The sequence below is a fragment of the Trachinotus anak genome, unplaced genomic scaffold (genome assembly GCF_046630095.1).
Source record: "Trachinotus anak isolate AG129_WGS33_773 ecotype Australia unplaced genomic scaffold, CSIRO_AGI_Tana_v1 ptg000016l, whole genome shotgun sequence".
Lineage (NCBI taxonomy): Eukaryota > Metazoa > Chordata > Actinopteri > Carangiformes > Carangidae > Trachinotus > Trachinotus anak.
Window position 1 is genome coordinate 9,867,501 of NW_027273867.1, and position 22,158 is coordinate 9,889,658.

Below are 22,158 nucleotides of genomic sequence, written 5' to 3' on the forward strand. Positions count from 1 at the left end.
ACACTTGTACAGGATATAGACATACATATTTATAAGACTTCTCTCGAACACATGCAAACCACAACCTGCAGGCACTACAGCAGGAGTTCATGCTCTTCTTCATCCTACTGTTTTTCTGCCAGAGCAATGGGAAGTCATCAACTTTGAACTTGCCTGTCTTCTCCTATCTAACCTCTCTCCTTTTGCATATTATTAATTTATGTATTTTTGCCAAATCTTACTCGGTTTCCCAATCTCCATCTTGCTGTCATGCCCTCTTTGGCTGGAGTGTTGACAGGCCAGCACCGCTGCATGTCTGAGACTAACTGACTGACTTAATGATAGAGTTCAGTGAGTGATGAATTTATACCATTGGTCTGCTGAATGTTGGACTTTTAAAGCCCTGTTGTTCACTTTTAGATTTATGCATCATTGAAAATATATAGTTTTATACTCCAAGGAGACAATATAACAAACAAATCTAACAAACAGCTTAAGTTCTAGCAGCTGTGATTTAGTGATTTGTTGTGGTGAAATACTAATGGCCCATAATGCTCTGGAAATGTTTCTACAACTTGCACAAAGGATGAAACTCACTGTAGCTGTTTTTGTCTAACTGGATGTAAACTAGACATTATGGCTGCAAATCTTGAATAGGATGGATGGATGATGAGGATTTATCCATTAATGGTTTTTATTTGATTTGCATGCAAACAAGCTGCCAGTGATAATGCTGACATGTTGATGTTTGGCAGGTATCGTGTTTATCCTTTTTACTATGTTAGTTTAATGTGTTGGCATGAAACACTTACTAATTAGCGCGAGACACAAAGTGCGACTAAGGCTAATGAGAATGAGAATCAGTTTTGCAGGTATTTGATCACAAACCAAAGCACTTGACCCAGACAGTGGATCTTCATGATTCCTGATTCATCCTCTTTACTCCATTATCATCTGTACAACATTTCATCACAAAGCGGGCCACAACTTCCCCGGTGTGGTTCCCATGGAGAACTTTGTTACACGTCACAACCCTCTCTACTGCCTGATATCAAATAAAAAGCAAAAGACGACAACAATAATAATAATAATAATAAAAGAAGAAAGTCGCCAAAATCAATGGATTCATCCTCTGAGGACCATGAATATCTACATAATAGTTGTCAAGGTATTTCTAGCAGCCAGTATTGCCATCCATCTAGCCACATCATTAGTGACTGAAAAACGTAAGTTATTCAATTTAATGACATTGAACAGGGAAACTTTATAAGTCATTACACTGGAAAAAGTGGTGCAGAGAAAGTTTAGCACTTTCATTTGATAATTTGATACAGCTGATTAATCAAATGAATTATTTAAATGAATAATCATTTTAGCTTTCCTGCAGAAACAGATTTCTAGAAGACTGATCAAAGGGGTGATGGGGATTTTTAGAGTGAGAAATGCAAAGGAAAAAAAAACACTAAGTGCTACTGAGTTGCTGCTCTGTCAGGGTCTTTTAGTTGATGTTCTAATACAGTGAACAATGTTAGCGCCCATTATAGTGATTCATTTGGTGCAGACATTAAGGCAATTTCATGGGAAAACAGAATCCTGATATGATCAACTTTATTCACTTATCTTGTTATCCACTTCATCCAGCTAATGTGCTAGCGTCTGAGCTGAAACCAGCATTCTGTTGTTATTAAGGGGAAACTTAATTACTTCTCGTTCTCTTGATTGGAAACACTCAGGACTCGGGACATAACCCAGGAAATGACTTGTTTGGTCTGCGAAGAACTTATACTCTACTCTCAAGTAACTAGCAAGCAATTAATGCTCCATACACGTGCAGCGTGCAGTTTGTTGTACATATGACAGCTGGATATTCAAGCTATATTCTTGAAATAAATTTAAGGTAATTATAATTCCTTATTCCATACTAATTATGGTGTATAATGAAAGCTTCTCAACTTGACACCTTCATGGTACATTATGCACCGCAGTGCTAATTCCCCTCAAAGCAGGGTTAAATTACTGCCAAAGATCCAGTGTAATGAGGGAAGATATGACGTCTGCAGTCTACAAGGTGCCAGTCCGCTCTGTATTTCTGTATTTGAGGGCACCTCACCTCTTTGCCCCCCCCCCCCCCTTCATCAGCACCTCAGTAATGTCGTCCTCCCCTCTGGCCTCCTCTCCTCCCTCTCACTCTGCCTTTCTCAGATTTCACTCTACCATAATCCAATCAGTCTCATTTGACATTTAAATTGAGTCTCGGTGGGGGCCTATTGGATGAAAGAGTAGGAAAATGAGAGGAGGGAGCAATAGTCATCCCATCACTTTTTTCTTTAAGCTTTCTCTTGTTTTTGAAATGGTGTATTGGCAGAGAGAATGGTGTGTATGCATAGGTGCCTATCTATTTGTTTGTGTTCACTGGCGTGTGTGTGTGTGTGTGTGTGTGTGTGTGTGTGTGTGTGTGTGTGTGTGTGTGTGTGTGTAATGTGTGTTCGAGGCATGCCTCCAGCTCAGTGCAATGACAGGCAGCCTAATGAAAAGCTGGGTTCTGATTGACTGGCTGACAAAGCGGCCCACTGCATAATTATGTCTTGAATAATAGATGCCCATACTTACACTTCCATGACTGCACTAGCCTAGCCAACTCCGTCTCTCCACCAGGCCAGCAAAGCTCATGAAGCTTAGCTCAACATTCACGGATGGCACACATTTCCATATCAGCATTGTTCCCAAACCAGTTGGACATGCACAACCAATAATAGTGTGCACATGTTGCAATATTAGCCTTATTATCTCAGAGCATGAGAATTATGTACTGTGGTTGTGCTAGCTGTTACATATGTCAATCAGCCGTGCCCCGGGCAAAAACACAATCTCTAGAAGTACAGCCTTAACAACCGCAGCTTGCAATGTCAGCCCCAGCTTGATGACTAGCTGTAATTTCATTAGCCCTTGCCACAAGCTGCCTGGACTGCAGCTCCAGTTGCAGCAGTGTTACAGCTCACACTGGTCCTTTGCTTAGCCCTCAACTGAATTCTATATTTAGTTACATGCCAAAACAAAAGCTATACGCATTCACGGGAATTCTACATGCCCCCGTTTTTGTCCCCACTTACAGTAGTCTAATCTTATGATGACTGCAGCTGCTTGACATTGATTCTTAAACAAATTACACACTATTAATCCTTGACTTATGTAATTCTTTTACTGTGGTGGACCCTGAAATACTATGTTGGAAACTACACTGGTATTTAAGGAGTGGTAGCCTTAAACATCCTTTTCTCACTGCCAGCAAAACAAATATACTGGAGTGTTACATCTTTAATATATGGCCTGAATTAACTGATTTTTGGTTTAGTTGCAGGGAGTATAACAAGCTGTGAACACATTGATGTTGTCGCCTTGTAATCTGTGGGTATTCTAGCAGACATGAGGCAACATTAAGATTCCTATGGAGACATGTTTCTCACCACTGAGAAAACCAAAGTCTAATATTCACTTCTCTTTGCTTTTCTTGTTGACCAGTTATTTGTGAACTTTGTCAGATGTTGCCAGACAGATAGTAAATACAATAAATATATCTTTTTTTTTTGTTTTGTTTTTTTAAATTTTTTTTAAATTTTTTTGGGGGGGGGGGCACTTGGTAGTCGAAGTGTATATATGACAAAGATATTGGAAATCTTTCTGCATTTTTATGGCAAAATATAATTTGATTACTTCTCTTTAGTGGTTTACAGATCTTTATCTGGATACTGATCCCAGAATCTTGACCAAAAATTGTGGTTGATCTTCTTGTAAGTGAAAGAAGATCAAATACAGTTTTTTAAAGCAACCTCCAAACACTAGATGTAGGCTTTTTATCCATCACAGCAGTGAAAAAGAGAACTGTGGGTAGCAGGGCTTTCTGTACGCTGTGCACTCTTTTTAAGAGACAGTCTAACTGATGCGAATAGAAAAGAAAGTGCACAGATGTCTTCAAAAACAGGATTAAAACCAATATTTTTTTTTCTCTATTGATGTTACTTCAAACTTCAACTTGCACTATTACCACAGGCAACTGAGGCTCTACATTAAGCACGGTGCGACTGGGAAGTTATTACAGGTTCAAGATGTTTCTATTGAGTTTATCTTAAGTCTCTGTTGGTCTGTTTTTACTCTCCACTTTCTCCACTCTCCACTCCTTTTTGTATCTGCTCATCTCCAATTGTATCCATGGTGATGGATACGGCACTAACATCACAGGTATGCGATAACGACGACCTTCATCACAACAATGGTAACGCTGACTTTCTGTGGACTTGATGTTTTCATAGGAATTTAATGTTTTTTCTGCCCATTCTCCATGCACCTGTCTCACCCTGACAGTGACTGAGGTTTTTTTTTTTCGTGTGATTTCATATTGTACATGAACTAAATACATGTAGATCCAGGGTTTTACAGTGTTAGCATTGCACTCACATGTGACAAAAAAAAAAAAGATATGTGTGAACTATAAAATGTATTTAGAAGTTGTTTGGCCCAACTTGCACTTGGCTGTTGTCGATTTGTGCGCTCGCTGCACGCTACTGTTAGCACTTGTAAAAGACGAAGCTCCACTCTGTAGCACCGCTGTACAACTAAAATGAATTGAGAAGTTTGACTATTTGTGAAAAGAATGAGCATAGAGCCTTGATAGCCCAGGACTGCATATAAAATTGTATATTTCATGTATCGTATTGTGTTTTTAATGTAATTTAATGAGTGACCTATCAATTGTCTTTTTTTTAACATCTTCATATCTTTATTTATGTGACTCAAGACCATGATCACATGATTCTGAGCACAAACAGAACATACAATAATAACCAGACAACAGCACATGACGAGGCGAAAGTACAACCAATGTTACTTAAACAAAAGAAAGGACATTCAAAAATCCAGTTTCTAAATTACTTTTGGCTTATCTGATTGCATGATTATGCAATAACAAAATTAATTTAAAAATTCATTCATCAGAATTAATTAAAAGTAGGCAAAACAAAAACACATTTACTTTAGTATCAAAGCAGTAGATCTTATCACTCTGTGTAAGCATACTGGACAGGAAATTTGAGCACAGGAAGAGGTGCACATCCCCCACAGGGAAAGTCTTTACAGGTGGATACTGTGGTGGTAGTTAGAGCTAAGGAAGATTCATGCAGCATCTGAGGAGCTGTGTTAGCAGCAAAACGGCATCAGCAGAGTAAGCAGGTAAGCACAGGGGTCAGTCACACCATTAGAGAAAATAACTCACATGAAAAACATCACCAGACACAAACATACTGTAGCATCACTCAAGACGCCTCACATAACTAGACTGCAGTTACTATGTTAACAAAGTATCCACAGTAACAGACACGGGGATAATAGAAAATAAACCTGTTATATTTAGACCCTTGCTTATTAGTATACTTTACAAACTAAGCTAATGCATGAGTCAGAATGAAGTCTTTCTGATTCTGCGTCTTGTTTGTCTATGTCCTATTACACTTTACACTGGAACAAGTTGAGCAGCGAAGCTACACAAGTGAGAAAAGTAGTTTGGTTAACTAAAGGTACCTAGATATAGTCGTTCAAACTACTTCACAAAAACTGATCAAATTGACAATGTACATGTGATACGAAAATATAACAAAGTATAAAACAAAAAAGTCATATGTCGACAAAAAATGCCTCTCAGTTGAGTTTATTGCAAAAAGTGTCCACTTGTTCACAGGTCGTACATAACTAAAAAACTAAAATAACTTACTATTCATTGGAAAGTGGAAAGTATGCCAGCTTTGGTTTAGGAAACAATAATTGCTTAAGTATGGTCATGCTGATTTCTTCCTCAGGCTCAGCTTTGTTGTCAAGGTGTGACCACTGAGCAACGGCCTTGGCTTTTGCACATGCGCTATACAAAGGTCAAGTGTGTGGTCTGGACTGCCTGACAAACGCATTGCCTGGTTATGTCTTCACAGCAGTCAGGGCTGGTCAAAGGGGGTTTAATTACAGTTGAGAAGCAATGGTGTAAATAAAAGTGAAAATCATTTCTTTCCATTTATGACCCAAAATCTTTTGTAGTTTCTGTAGTTAATTACACAAAAATAGGAAAAAGTCATTAAACTACATGAATCTCTATGCAAAAATGAATGGAACCAACAAGCTACTGGAAAATGTAGTTGAACTACTAGTTTAATTACATGTATTCACTACTCCCCAACATTGCCCATACACAATAGTGATGCATGGATTGGCAGTGATGTCATCTGAATGTGCATGTATTGCATCATCCACCTGCTGCCCACCTGAACAAATTATTTTTCATGATTTTGAGACCCTTGTCTGATCACACGTTAGCATTATTTCTCAGTGGGATATAACTCATGATGATACGGTAACATATTTAACTCAAGTAGGCAGGATTTCAAAGAAATAAAACTTTATTTAAGGTAAAATTTGATCATTTTTGGTAAAATCAAAATGGCAACAGGTATTTTCACAATAGTCACAACACATGCTGACGTTTTTCATCTGTTCAAAATAACATTTTGAATGTCACAGCTACTTCCCGAACACAAACTATTCAAAAGCTCATAATAACCTTCGACTGCTGCCAAAAATAAATGATAAAACAAAACCAGTTCAGCAGTCCAAACAGAGTAATTTCCCTGATGAAAAATTAAGCTTAAAATATTTTAGAGAATTTAATTAATATTTTCCTCACACATATATATTATTTCACCCACCTGCCACCCATCCACTCTTAATCAGAATGTTAATCTTGACAGATAAACTGCCGTGCCTGCGGATATAACTGTGATGTGCGCATCACTGCTGCACCAGTATCTCAGTGCCACATCCCCACTCCCAACAAGCACTCTCGTATATGCGTCAGTGTGTTCAGGATGTGACTCAAGATGATGCAACAGGCTTCAAAGTCCAAGTTTCTCCTGAATTAATGCACTGAGTCAAACTGCTTAAATTGGGCCAAATCTGAGCAGGCCTCTCTGTATTAGAAATGCCTGACAGTCGTATCTTATATCTTTTTTTCCTGCCAAATAAAATAATTCACTCTGTTCACGTCTTCTGCTCCCGCTCCCCTGTTGATGCAACTGTCATCCTCACAGTGAGGGTTCATGTCCCGCTTCCTCTTGTTTAAATAAACCAAACAACTTCTCTTTCTGCTGCCCCAAAGTTTACTGCTTTGCTCTAACCTCACCCTGCATGTCCCAGCTTCTTTACCCACAACCAAGTAGTTTTGGGTCTCAGCTTTTCCAGTCAAAAAAAGGTGGCATGTTAAAGATCTAGAAGAGGAACTTGAAACTAAGTAACTCCAGATCTATGAGTTAAGACTACTCTTCTCGCTCAGGCTTGGCAGAAACTGTGAGTAAAAAGAAAACTGACAGCAGAGCAAGAATCACAAAGTCTGAAATACGGCAGCTATATGACTGAATGATTGACCTGAATTTAGTTCCTGGGGGATTCTTTGCGGAACAGCTGTCAAAAAACTGAAACTCTACGATGCTAAGTCTAAGTTTTCATTGAGACAAATGGAAAAAAAAAACAGGGTGACGCAACTACACTTGTCCCCAGTGGAAACCAGCTAAAAAAAAAAAAAAAGTTGTCAGTGTCCTTTTACATAAAGCTGTCTGTCAAACTGTTGGCATATAAACCCTGAATTATCCTAGAGCGGCTTTGAACATTTGTCAAAAGGTCTCACATCATTAAAAACAAGGGGAATTCATACAATAAATATGACTGACAATGACTTGACAACTTGGCATTGAGTGATGCGTGACCTCTTGACCTTTACCACCAGTGATCACCGGCAAAACGCAAAAATACCAACAGGACTCCACTCTCCCTTCCCGAGTCTCTGGCACTGCCTCAGCCCTCCCACCCCTGCCATCTGCTTGTGCTTCACTGACCTGTAACAACCAATAAAGTCACAACACAGACAAGCGAGCAAGCTAATCACAGAACAAAACGTCTTCATTCAGACAGAAACTCTCAGCCGAATGAAGAAGCGATCACGATGCGTAACAGGGCTGCTTTGTCATTTGCTGTAGAATGAGGCCTTTTAGGCTGCTTATGAAGCTGAAATGCTGAAATATCTTGCAGCAGCCTTTGTTCACTGGAGGCGCAGTCATCCATCGCCGAGGAGGTGAAAATGTGAGGAGGTGGGCGTGAGACGGAGAAGGTTTTGATCTGTCTCACAGCGGAGGCTGGGGGATTGGGTTTTGAAAGGCCAGACATCTGAGCACATGGCAAACTAATTGTTGAGTCATCGGCATGCATCGTTAACCTTTTCAACCTGATACAGATATATTATGGTCATTTTGTGCTACGGGCCAGTAAAACTTGTACTCAATGGTGGGCTTTTTTTTTTTTCCTTTAGAGTTTTCTAATTCTCCCACTCAGGGCCAGCTTGCCCTCTGTCCCTGCCCCAGTGTCACCCTCGTGATTGTCGAGATGTGACACCGAGGCGCCTGTTTATCCTGGTGCGGTTGGCTACTCATGGTTGACTGAATGCCAGTGTAATTATGACTACAGACAGACCTGATTACTCACTGCTATATGATTATTTGCTCCTGTACGCATCCGTGAGGGCGGCTTTGTGTGGACGCTTATGTGCTCATATGTGCACATCTGTCCATACAGACACGATGAGCGAAGAGAACATCTCTCAGTTTTGTTTGCCCTTTGTCTTTTTGTTTACGCCGTATGTTTGCGTGAGTATACATCAGTCTGACAAAGTGTCTCCATGTGTGAGGATGAAAGACCCAGCAAGACAAATAGAAAGAAAGAGAAAGAGACAGATAGAGAGGGGAAAAAAACATCAAGTTACTCATGTCTGCCTGTTTGCTTGTATTTGTTTGTATCTTTCCTGTCTGTATGTAGCCGACACAGCAGGCGGAGCACATTAGTGACAGTTTTTGGTGATGGAGAAGACAAGAAAACCAAGATAATGTGCTACATTTGCATAATAGTTTCCCACAACTTGGCCCAAAGGTCCTTGTAAATCTTTGCTGTGTGACACAGGGTTATTAGTCCTAAGCCCTTTTTCAGGTCTGCCTGATGAACAGTATTGGGTCAGACACTTTTGATGAATGTACCCTAGTTTGAGCAGCTTCTGCACTTTCTCTTTGCTTTTTATTTTATTTATTTACTATGACTGTTCCACTTTTGGTTGCGTAAATAAAGTCAATCTCATTACGCTGTGTTTGAATTCAAGTTGTTATTGGCCTGGGAAAGTGCGTGTACCATCTTTGTAATTCACTGCCTAAAGACTCCATTTCGTAGGCACGCGAAACTGAACTCACTGGAAACAATTAAGCAATGGATAAATCAACTAGTTTGCTGTCACCATGGAAACAGTGCACTGTAATTAACTTTACTTCATCAATATTCCAAGATTATAAAACAACTAAATAAAATGTGTGAGTTAATACTTTTTGTCCTAAATGTATAGATGCCTCTAGACTGGGGTTGTGCTTGATATTTACTTTGGCTGGGAAAGGCTTTATGAATTAGTCATATTCAAATTACACATATAACAGCTTACATACGAGTGACTAAATATACCTACAGGAGCAAATCTTGGATACTTTCCAAGCCCTGTATTTGAACTAGTCAAGTGTCAAAACATGTCACTGTCCCCAGTGAATCACGCTTTTGTGTACATGCATCTGTGTTTCTCGCCATCTAATTATCCAATTAAAGCTTTTCTAACATTCCAAGGGGGGAATTATACCTCAGATTTGTCACTATATAGACGCACATGTACTACAAAGTATTGTGGGTTCACACTACACAAAAATTGTGATCACACCATGGTGCGGATTTGCTGGAAGCGATTCATGAAAACATGTTTTGATTGTGCTAATTGAATGTATTTATGTGACAATTTTCACACACCGGCTTGAAAATTGCGCTTACTGCACTGTATCTGTACAGATGCACTCAACTGTTTGTGAGGAACCATGTTCACCGTGGCCCCCGTCATGACAGAGGGAGTTTTCTCCCTCAGGGACAAAAAGCAATGATGCAAGAAAGTCCACAGAGATTTCTCTACAATATGGTTTTGTGTGCGTGTGTGTGTGTGTGTGTGTGTGTGTGCGCATGCAAGTCCACATTGAATGTCACTTCCCTTAAGCAGCTTCAGCCTTTATGACCGGAGAAGTACCCACAACAAGGCATGTGCGCACACATTCATGCATATCAAGTGTTTAAGGTTGTGCACCGTGCACATGGAAGAAGCTGGATGAGGTTGTGGGGGTTAGAGGCAGAGCTGTACCCAGCATTAAGCACCCAGCGCCACAACACTTGAACCTTATGAGAGGTGAAAAGGTGAATGGGGAGCAAAGAGTTATTACCAGCTCACTCAGGCGAGTGGATGTGAGGGTTAGCTGGGGGGGTATGGAGAAGTCAGAGAGAAAAAGTACAGAGACGTTCTTTCAAAGATGCACCTCATCTATATTTACCTCCTCATTTTTCCCCTCGGAACAAAAACACATGGCAGGGATAGGGATGTAAATATTCAGCTGCAAAGAAGCTTATAGAAGAGAGAGAGCTCTGTTGGGAGGCAGAGTTGTAGTGTGAAAGTATAAGACAGCGGAGTGACCACACTGTCGTTTACTCTGCTCAGACAACAAAGAACCATCATGAGAGTGTTTTTTCCTGTCTTCTTTTCTGCTCGCTAAAAGGCTTTGACTTCCCCTTTTTTTCCCCCCTGCCTTAGTCATCCACTGTTCTCACACAACACACTGTGATTCTTTTTGGCAAATGGAGCTACTGTGTGCGTGTATATTTTCTCCATGTGTGGGCTGCGATCAGGTGCACTGCAGCCAAGATGGTGTGTGTGTGTGTGTGTGTGTGTGTGTGTGTGTGTGTTTATGTGTTAATGTTCCTGCAGAGCATGCTGGCAGTGGCTTTAACAGGTGTGTGTTACTGTGTGTGCAGCGTAGAGGGAGAGATCAATCTGCTATTCCCTAATTCATTTGGTAACATTAGCGCTAGGCATGACTTTTTTCAGTCGAGTCACTCTCCTTGTTCAACCATCTTTCTCATAATTTCAAAGAAAATTAGGGTACGGCAAATAAATAAGTAGCTGTGCAAAACTATGAGCAATAATGGTGACGATTTAAAAATTACTGAGTTCAAAGGAAAACATTTACCTGGAATCTTGAACACTGAACACAACGCATCGACTGCTATGGCCATGTATTAGTTAGCAGTGGCTCTACAGGGATGTAACATTGTGGTTAGCTATGTCCACACCAGCCAGCTGTTGAGGTATAAATGGGCAACACCATTTATCATACAGGCATATACATTTATGCTATTTAAATTGTCACCATCTGGATGTGGTTAAAGAGGTCAGTGTATCTTCTACTGAGCACCAAGTCCAGCAGGTGCATTAATAATAATGTCACATTTGCATAGTTACCTTAATGCTATTCTTGTAGAAGGTAGCAACAGCTACCTCTGTAGCTAAACATACATATAAAATCAGCCAAGATACTGATTTTAAATGCACAGACATGGCGGACGACCTACAGAAAACTATTGTGGCATTGCACAGCAACAACTGTGTGGAGTATTCGGCCTTCTAGGGAAAATTAAAAATGTTATTTTGGCAGATATTGCAATTGTGACATGAGTCACAAATTCAGATGGAATGGTCATTTTTGCATTTCCTGTTTTCACCGGGAAAAAAATTAAAACTGAAGATGTGATTTTTGCTCTGCCTTTTACCAAACAAGCATGTTCCCTTACATCTGGTGAGCACCACAATGCTTCATTTTTTATGTATTGTGACACATTTTACCTGCAACTTCTGTGATTTGATATTCCACTTTGTCATATTTTGATGTTCAGGTCCTAATTGTTCAGCCCTGCTGTCTATGGGAAATAAAACGCTCAACTATGATGGATGAAGCATTAAGATCACTGTGAAAGAAGTAAACAAGAAAATTAAATGTTGATAATAAAAAAAATTCTTATATTAGAAGAATACATTGGTAAAAGGAAAAAAATAAATGGAGCAGTGGCAAAATAAGTGTTTATCAGATTATGGTTATCTGTGTCAAAATGTGGTATTGAAAACTGTGTTTGCAAATCTTAAATTAAATTTAAATTAAAAAATAAAATACATTATTCAAGCAGCAGGGAACTCATCTAATAAACAGAGCAAAAGTGCTGCATTCCTGTCAAGAGAAATCTGTGGATAGTATTTGTCCATTCAATCAAAAGCCCACAGTGGAGCACACTCAGCACAGCATATAGTAACAAAGCCCATTCAAGGGACTTTAACTAGGTCAGGCTGCTCTGTGCTCTGCAATCTATTAATATCATGAAAAAAAATGCATTGTGCTAGCCTGAGACCTACACTCACACTCTTGTCTCCCTCATGACTTTGCTGTGCACATAAATATATAAATAAAATCCATTTCTCTACTTACTGAATTCCCACAGGATGTCCCCTAATCAGAGGTAGAGAGCAGTTACACAGTCCTCCTTGTATCCTGGAGGGCTTCAAAAATGGGAGAGCACAGGAGGAAGTGTCAAACATTTTCTTCTCCTCCCGACATAACCAATCCAGGAAGTCAGTTTCCCTTCTCCTTCCTCTGCTTCTCTGAGAATTTCTGCATCTCGACGTGGGACTTTTGATGTTGTTGAGAGCATCAGATGTGACATGACCCAATGATTAGAACATATGTCATCATCGGAGGAGTGCTCGGGTAGGGAAAGGGATGGTGCTGGATGTTTGAATCAACAGTGAAGCTTTCATCCAGGACTGACGCTTCCTTTTATGATGCTGAAGCCTTTGAAATGCACATCCAGGCAGTTCTTTATTCAGCAAAGATGGGGGCATAGAACAGAACTACTGAGGAATACTGTACCTGGATGGGGAAAAAACATTCATCATAAAGTGCTGCTGGAGTTTATTTGAGTTGTTTGAACTGCTGTGGTCATGAGAATCAAGTGAAGTGATTGGGGAAATGGGACAAATGTAATTACAGCTAAAACAACATCAAAACAGTGCCAGTGATCTGCAGCAGTCTGCAAGACCTGACTATATTTACACCGACTGTAAATGTCGAGAGGCATATTATTCTTTAGAACTCTATAGCTTTAATAAAGCCAAGGGAATATAAATTAAATTATCTCATACGCTCTAGTAGTCAGACAAGCCAATATGGAATGGGGACTTTGCTTTAAGTCACAAAACATGATTAATCATCATTATAATATCATTAATTCTACTTTTTTTTTATTCCCAATTCCAACCCCAAAACTCAGGATATTGGCCAAGATTAACTATAATTTTTCTTTTTCTATTTAAAATCCATAAACCTCACTGGAAGAAACACAACCACACTGCCAGACAAGAATACTGGGGTGTTGGCATAAAATAACATAAGACAGTAACAACACATCACTTCTTAATTATAAGTGGAGACGTTCATACACCAATATTCTGTTAAGGCTTGTGCAAATGCTTTATAATACAGCCAGTGCTCAACAAGAAATTAGAAAATGAAGGTAAGAGAACTTTACAATAATATCCACTTGGTTAAGGTTTGGGGACGATGGTGGCCATGGTAACAAGAAACCATCATTGAATTAATAGTTAGTCAAGGACTTGTGACTCGCCCACAATTTACAGGACTGTCGTGACTCAGGATGGTTCTCCGGCTATCTTGAACCACATCCAGAGATCATATCTACAGGACCAAATAACTGAAATACGACACTGAAGACTGATCTGAGCTCTGTTTATGTCTGTGGAAGAGATACTATCTCTGGCTATTAGATGAGAAGACATAGAAGTCAAGTTGACAGTGAGTGGATTTTTCAGATGACTGCAATTATGAGGTGTTTCAGCAGTGGACAGGAGGCTAAGTACAGAGACCTTGTGGCAAACCACTTGCTCTTGAATGTGGCCAAAACCAAGGAGATGGTGGTTGAGTTTAAGAGGACCAGGACCATGTTAAACACCATTTCCATTCTTGGAATGGATCTATCTATCTATCTCTGGCTGTTCCTGCTGGGGAGCTAACACAAGCTACCCAGCTGTCTGTAGCAGAGACCAGGCTGGTGTCAACACAAACAGTGCAGATGAATTACAGAGCAGACTTTAAGTTTCCGGTGCATCTTTCATTGCCATTGCAGATAATGGTTTCCATCTACTTTCTTCATTGAAAAAGTGATGAAGTGGGGTGCCTCGATGGCTCACCTGGTAGAGCGCATACCATTAAGGCTTAGTCCTACCTGCAGCGGCCCTGGGTTTGAATCCGACCCGCGGCCCTTTGCTGCATGTCATCCCCTCTCTCTCCCTGACTTTCCTGTCACTCTCTCACTGACCTATCCAATAAAGGCATTAAAAAAAGGCCAAAAAAAAAAAAAAAAACTTTTAAAAAAAAGAAAAAGTGATGAAGGTGGAAATCTGATCTGACTGAAATCAGCTGGCAAATTTCTAACAATATGCATTAGGTAGCAAAAATAAATTACGGGCTCCAAAGAACTTTGTTGAAGAAATTATTTTTTTTCCCATAAAAATTAAAATGTATATCATAAAAAGCCCAGTACATTTTACAGTTCTTTACTAAGCTTCAGAGCACTTGGAAGTTGGTTTAATCGTTGTTTACATTTCAAAGAATGTTTAATGATGGCACATGGGGGGGCATTTACGAGTGTGCTATAATTAATATGTGGTGTGGGAGCTTCAGCATTTGGACACTAATGATAAAAAGGGGACACAAGCTCAGAAGATTTGTTCAACAGCTTAAACAAACCAAATTAAACATTAAGCAGTACCAAATTAACATTTTGTACACAGCACAGTGACACTGTTGTCGTTCCTTGTCTTGCTGCTATTACTGACCTAAATATGAATATTTGAATATAATAAAAAAAGAGAAAATAAATTACCAGTTGGTTTATACAGTAAACATTACAAACTATAGCCTATTTCTCTGATTTTACCATCACCTAGGGATTTAAACCAGTGGATTCAGTTGTTGGTGGCATCCAAAGCTTTCCCTTAAAAAATATATCAAGGTATAAACACATGGGGGCTTGGGGTCACACCATCCAAGTGAAACATTGTAGTTAAATCATGAGTATTGAACAATAATGTGGGAAAAGTGACAATAACATGTTGCGGATCGATAAATACACAGTAAACTGCAGCAAGTAGAAACACCCCTTGATCTCAGATGACTGCAGTTGTAAGCTAGGTTCATTTACCACCAAACTGGAGCACAGTGTGCAGCCACCGCAATAGAAAAAGCTGCCAACCGTGCACCTTGCCTGTGATTCGGTTGCGATCTATCATGGCCTGACAGTTATTGAATAATCAATTGTCCTTGCCAAATGTCAGCCCAGTGTGTCAAGTCCAATCAAACCAGCAAATCTGAGCAATATCTGTCATTGTGCTCATGTTCACCTTATGTCTGTGTGTAGGACAACTTTGAACACTTTACTGTGTCAAGTTATGTCTGACATGTGTAAACATGATGATATGTGTCGCTTGTGATAAGCCACAAATATTTTGTTATTATCATTAATATATAGATCCAAAATAGAAAATAATTATTTCAAACAGAAAGTCCTTGTAAAAAGAACAGTCAGTTATCTAGTCAGCAGCTGGCAGTTGGAGCGTTGGCACCAACAGTAGATCAACTGAAAGCATGTTGCATGAAACTAATTAAAATGACCACCTACATACAATTTGTTATCTTACCAAATTTCAGGGAGCAAAAAAAGAAATCCAAATAGGCATTTTTTACCCTATAGGGCACCATTGCTGTAGGGGCCACAGTCAAGCCTTTTGTATAAGGCTGCATGCAGTTTGACCACAGTTACAGGGGTAACTACGATATTAGGAACACTAGACCAATCGAATGCAATGTTTTGTCCACTGATGTTAAAACCACTACAAAACTACAGCTTATTTACTGCCCTCAATCACGCTGATAGACTAACTTTGAAATGAACTTCATTTTTACAGTAGGGTTAGTTAGGAATACTACATCAACTAATAATATTAATGCGCAATTAGTAATTTGATACAAGTCAACTCGACTACTTCTCCTGACACGAACACACACATTGTATCAACAGGGAAGCTCATACCCAGACAAATGTGTCTTCCTTATTTTTTCATCCCTTGTTGGTAGCTCAGCTAACTGCTCATTAATTCCTTCTGTTGGTTTGGGTTTGCCTGAAGGCATGTCCTATTGAATGGCTGGGACATCACCAGTAAACACAACAAAGACCAATACATGCAGCCTGAGCATGATTCTGTGTGATGAAATGCTGCTCTTGCAGCTACAGAGTTGTTTCAGGGGAAAATTATGATTGAAAATTAAAAAAATAAAAAATGTTACAGCTGATTTTAATTATTACATTGTAAATAGTCACTTTAATAGCCATTTGTTGAACTCATACCTCAAACAAATAGGGGGCAGCATATTACCAGAAAATTGGGGTGTCCACTTCTGTCATAAGAAACAAAGGAATGTACTCTTTGGTATCTCCTCAGCTCTCCCCTTCCCCTGTCCCATAATCGGACCAGGACAAATACCATTGGGCTGCTGCATTGAAGTGCTGGTGGTCCTTTGAAAAATCTGTAAATGTTTTACCCTTTATGTGCGCATGAGAGTACTTGTTCCAGGACTGGGCTCACTGGCCAGTCACAACAAAGTTTCAACCTAAATCAACGTTAGCTTGAATAAATCTGTTGTTGACATTTTGGCAAACCTTCCTGGATTAGTGAATACTGTTTCCCACACAAAGGTTTACCTTGCAATCTGATTCTGTCAGTGGTAGGCTGTTTTTTTAGGTTTTGTTACACTATAACAATAATGATTTCACACCCTGTCTGTCCTGTCACATGAAAGATGTGGTGGTGGTGGTAGGAGTAGAGGATCAGGGAACATGAGGGAGAGCAGCTAGAGCAGCAGCATCAATAGCTGAGCCTCAGGAAAGAGTAGAGGAATGTTGCTGAGAGAGGATGGCTGCATTACAGGTGTATAGCCAACTCACAATTACTACTTCTTCATCGTCTCATGTTGTTCTAAGGGCAGACCGGATGTTACAATGATTCACTATCACCTTCTGAGGAGCAAAGTGGTATTACAAGCTGGGACAAGCTGGGACTAGCTGGGTATGCTATCTTTAGGAGATCTCTGTAGCACAATACATAGACATCTTTGACACAATGTCAGAACTGTTATTTTTTCACTTTCTGTTCATAATCTTAGTTAATAACCTCTCCCGGGGAATGTGGGCCAGGGAAGAACCCATTAAATTTTGGTGTGCATTTTCGTCAATATTTCACCTTGGTGGAGGTCTACATCCTACTGACTGCCATTCTTATTTTAAGACAAAAATACATACAATATGCATGTATAACATATATATAATCATTATCCTCCTCTGTACATCCTGGAATGCATGATAAAATGTTAATCAATAATGAAATGCTTTAAACCAAAAAGATTTATTTCTGATGAATTCTATATGAAAAACAAGACATCCAGGCAATCTTTTTTCAGTTTGAGCTCTCCATTTCACTATCCATCTAAGACCCAGATAAACACATAAACTGTCCTCATATAATCAAAAACACAACACAACAGCAGCTACTGGCAGTTCCTACAAAAAGTCAGTCAAAACCTAAACCAACCATTAGCAGGGAGAGTGGGAAGTTTTTGATACCGTCATACTCTAAATATCCAAGAGAAGGGAAAACTGACTTGGGGAAGTAAGACATGAAGCCATAAAGATACACTGTCACCAGCATAGGTTCATGTTTGTGCCATGTAATTAGTATTCATGAGAGTTTGTCTCCCGAGGTATGGAGCACTTCCTCTTAAACCCCACACATTTGAAGTTTGAAGTTTCTTTCAGTTTCAGTTTTTAAGAATGTTTAAATGTTTAAGCTTTTGTTAATATTGTCAGGCTATGCCTGGTTAGATTGGTTAGAGTCTCCACAATTCATATATTGAGTTTATTTTGCAGTAACCATGAGCACATAAATATGATTCACTCATATTTACCTGCATTATAAACTCACAAAGCCAGCGGTGACGACTCTCTACCTTTGAAGAGGTTGCAAGGTACAACTGTCTGTCTACTCCCCAATTATTTATATTCATTTTGTCCATAAAGCTTCACAGATTAAAATGAAAAACTATAATTTTTCATTAAAGTATTCTAAGTAATGAGTATTGTCATGTGAAATCCATTGCAGTCTGTTGAGCAACCTTATTTGCATCAATTCTCTCCACATTTCAAAGCAGACTTTAAGTTTCCGGTGCATCTTTCATTGCCATTGCAGATAATGGTTTCCATCTACTTTCTTCATTGAAAAAGTGATGAAGTGGGGTGCCTCGATGGCTCACCTGGTAGAGCGCATACCATTAAGGCTTAGTCCTACCTGCAGCGGCCCTGGGTTTGAATCCGACCCGCGGCCCTTTGCTGCATGTCATCCCCTCTCTCTCCCTGACTTTCCTGTCACTCTCTCACTGACCTATCCAATAAAGGCATTAAAAAAAGGCCAAAAAAAAAAAAAAAAACTTTTAAAAAAAAGAAAAAGTGATGAAGGTGGAAATCTGATCTGACTGAAATCAGCTGGCAAATTTCTAACAATATGCATTAGGTAGCAAAAATAAATTACGGGCTCCAAAGAACTTTGTTGAAGAAATTATTTTTTTTCCCATAAAAATTAAAATGTATATCATAAAAAGCCCAGTACATTTTACAGTTCTTTACTAAGCTTCAGAGCACTTGGAAGTTGGTTTAATCGTTGTTTACATTTCAAAGAATGTTTAATGATGGCACATGGGGGGGCATTTACGAGTGTGCTATAATTAATATGTGGTGTGGGAGCTTCAGCATTTGGACACTAATGATAAAAAGGGGACACAAGCTCAGAAGATTTGTTCAACAGCTTAAACAAACCAAATTAAACATTAAGCAGTACCAAATTAACATTTTGTACACAGCACAGTGACACTGTTGTCGTTCCTTGTCTTGCTGCTATTACTGACCTAAATATGAATATTTGAATATAATAAAAAAAGAGAAAATAAATTACCAGTTGGTTTATACAGTAAACATTACAAACTATAGCCTATTTCTCTGATTTTACCATCACCTAGGGATTTAAACCAGTGGATTCAGTTGTTGGTGGCATCCAAAGCTTTCCCTTAAAAAATATATCAAGGTATAAACACATGGGGGCTTGGGGTCACACCATCCAAGTGAAACATTGTAGTTAAATCATGAGTATTGAACAATAATGTGGGAAAAGTGACAATAACATGTTGTCCTCCTTCCAACTGCTTATCAGTAGGTATGCCTGTTTTTCTTAGCTTTTTGGCTTCAAACTGGACGTCTCCCTGCAAAGATCCGTTCAGTTTCACTCCAGGAGACTTGGGTGAAGACAGCGAGCATATCCAAGCCAAAAGCCAATGGTGTATCTTGATAGGATAAAGTTGTCATTATGTTATAGATCCACTGTTATCAACAACTCCCATGGAAATACCAAAACCTACAATGATGAAGATAATGATAACAGAACTAACAAGTATTTTCTGTGACTATTTTCTGTGGTGATATATTCCTTCTTTAAAATGAACAAGTGTAGCCACTGCAGTTTATCCCTCTTAGCTCATCAAACTAGCAAACAAAGAAACCTATTCCTGGCAATATTCTCTATATTTGTAATGCACAAATCTTCCACTGACTCACCCAAGTCAGTGGAAAGACTTTTTATTTATGACTTTATGTTTGACATCTGTTGATATTTATGACATCTGCTGATAGCTTGTAAGCTATTGTTATACATTTGCTGAATAATATTGGAATAATAAAGCTGGTGGACAGATTTACATGAAAGATAATAGAATTTTGTCTGTTAAATTTTCAATTTAATACAATTTTATTCAACTTGTTGTCAGATAATCTCAGGCAAATGATCAGATTCCCCTTAGGCAAAAAAAAGAATATTGTTTTTAACACCAACATCAGAATTGTAAATGTGTTTTATTTGCAGGAACAAGCACAGGATGGTGCACATCTCTGCCTCCTGCCATGACCTCTCAATCCACTTTCCACTTTTCCTCATTCACAGCTTATTTAGTTTGAGGCAAAAATATATTTGCATCCAAGACATGACACTTGTAAAAGACTGTTACTGAATGTGCAACATGTATCACCGGTTTACCTTGTCTGGCATACTACATACACGTACTGAAATACACATTAACACACCAACACTCAAATACCTATTGTGATTGCTGTCCTGGCCTCCCCCTAATTGGCAATTAAACAGTGCCCACAAAGCAATCAGGCAATGGCCAGGACAGATGTGGCGCAGTGAGAAGAAGGTTTGTTTATAATTTTCCCAGCAATAACTTTCAGCTCCCTTGTAGAGGAGATGAATCATAATGAGCTGTGTTGTTTGCTTTAGACAACTCAGCTTGTTAAGTGGCATCCTATAGATGTTGATGATTACACAAAACAATATCTGAATGGTCACAAAAGATTATCAAGATTATTTTACCCTTGGCTGGAGCTAAATCGTTGGGATAATAATGGGATAGAGAAACCTTAAATGCTTATCTTATTAAACAATGCTCATGGCTGTGGTGATGGAGCCATATAGAATTTGTGTGTGTGTGTGTGTGTTATCTCGTGGCAAGACAGAGTACTTTATTTCCGTTCCTGCTCTGCTTAGTATTTTTAGAGCTTACGTTTTTCTTTGAAGTTATTTTTAATTGTGTTGCCCGGATGAGTGTTAATTAGGAAACAGTCATTAATTGTAGGCTATGCATTAGCAATACTGGAGCTTAGTCACAAAGCTGTTAGTGAAGAACAGAAACTTCACATCACTGCGCTCCACTTAGATACTTTCTTTGGGAGCAAGATGCAGGGGTGGGGGGGTTTATGCCCCTGTCGACTGTGTTTGCTCCTAGTATCTACCCTCATAAAAGTGAAGAATCAAAATCTCAAAACATAGAATAAACTGCAGCTTTGGAAAATGAATACAGATCATTTAAATAGTTTAATGCCCAACTTAAATTAAAATGTAAATTTTATTTTACTCTGTAAAGTCCTCTGAGGGAAAATTCAGTACTCCATATTCCAAATGGAGAAATGTAGATTTTATATTTGTTGGTCTCATTCAAGGATGTGTCCCCTTGATTAAAACATAAATCATTTTTTAACAGTTTTGGCCATCATTTCTATTGGATATGAAAACATTGTACTCACCAAAGCATTTGCTGAGTTTTGAGAACAGATGTTCTAAACCTCATTGTTTGGAGGCAAAACTGAAAGGCGGTGTACACAAAATGTTTGCAATATTGCACAAGAAACTCAACTATGGTACAATATTATTATTTTTTTTACCAAAAATGGTGGTCAAACGTACAAAAATCACAGCTAAGATGTAATGAACTTGACTTATTCTTTAAGGTACCTCCTGCTTATGTCCATGCTAGTAGCATCTGGACTGCCAAACCAACAAGTTCTCCAAATTACATGACGATGTATGTTTTCAATTGTCCTTTAGAATAACACATAAATGTTTTCTGATCTGATGCCCCTTTTGGCACCACAACATAATTTGTCTGTGGCTTCCCAAACCATCACAAAACACTTGGGTTAGAGTTTGAGAAACCTGATGGTTTGGGTTAAAATGTGTACTTCATTAAAGCTGGAGGAGGGAATCCTGGAAATACTAGCATGAGTTAGTTAACTTTGAAATTATCCAACTGAAAAAAAAAAAATTCCCACTGCGTTTCTTCAGGTATTCCTCTAAAGCGACTTCCTGCTGGAATTTGACACGAGAGAGAGCACATTTTTAAAGAAATATGATGAAATATAATATTTCTGCTGTCACCTGAAGGTAAACATATGTCATTTTGGGTTCACTTGCTGAACTGACAGATACGTTTTTTCTTAGGAGGACTGTCACAAACGAATAAAAACTTTTCTACAAAACCACGGATTGCATTCACATTTTTTCTGTCCAATTCCAATGTTTTTTTGCTTTTTTTTTTTTTTTTAAATATTGCTTTCTAATGCTTCTCTGCCTAACAACTAAAATACGGTTAAGGTCAGGGAAAGATTGTGGTTATGGCAAATAAACTTGGGCCACGTTAA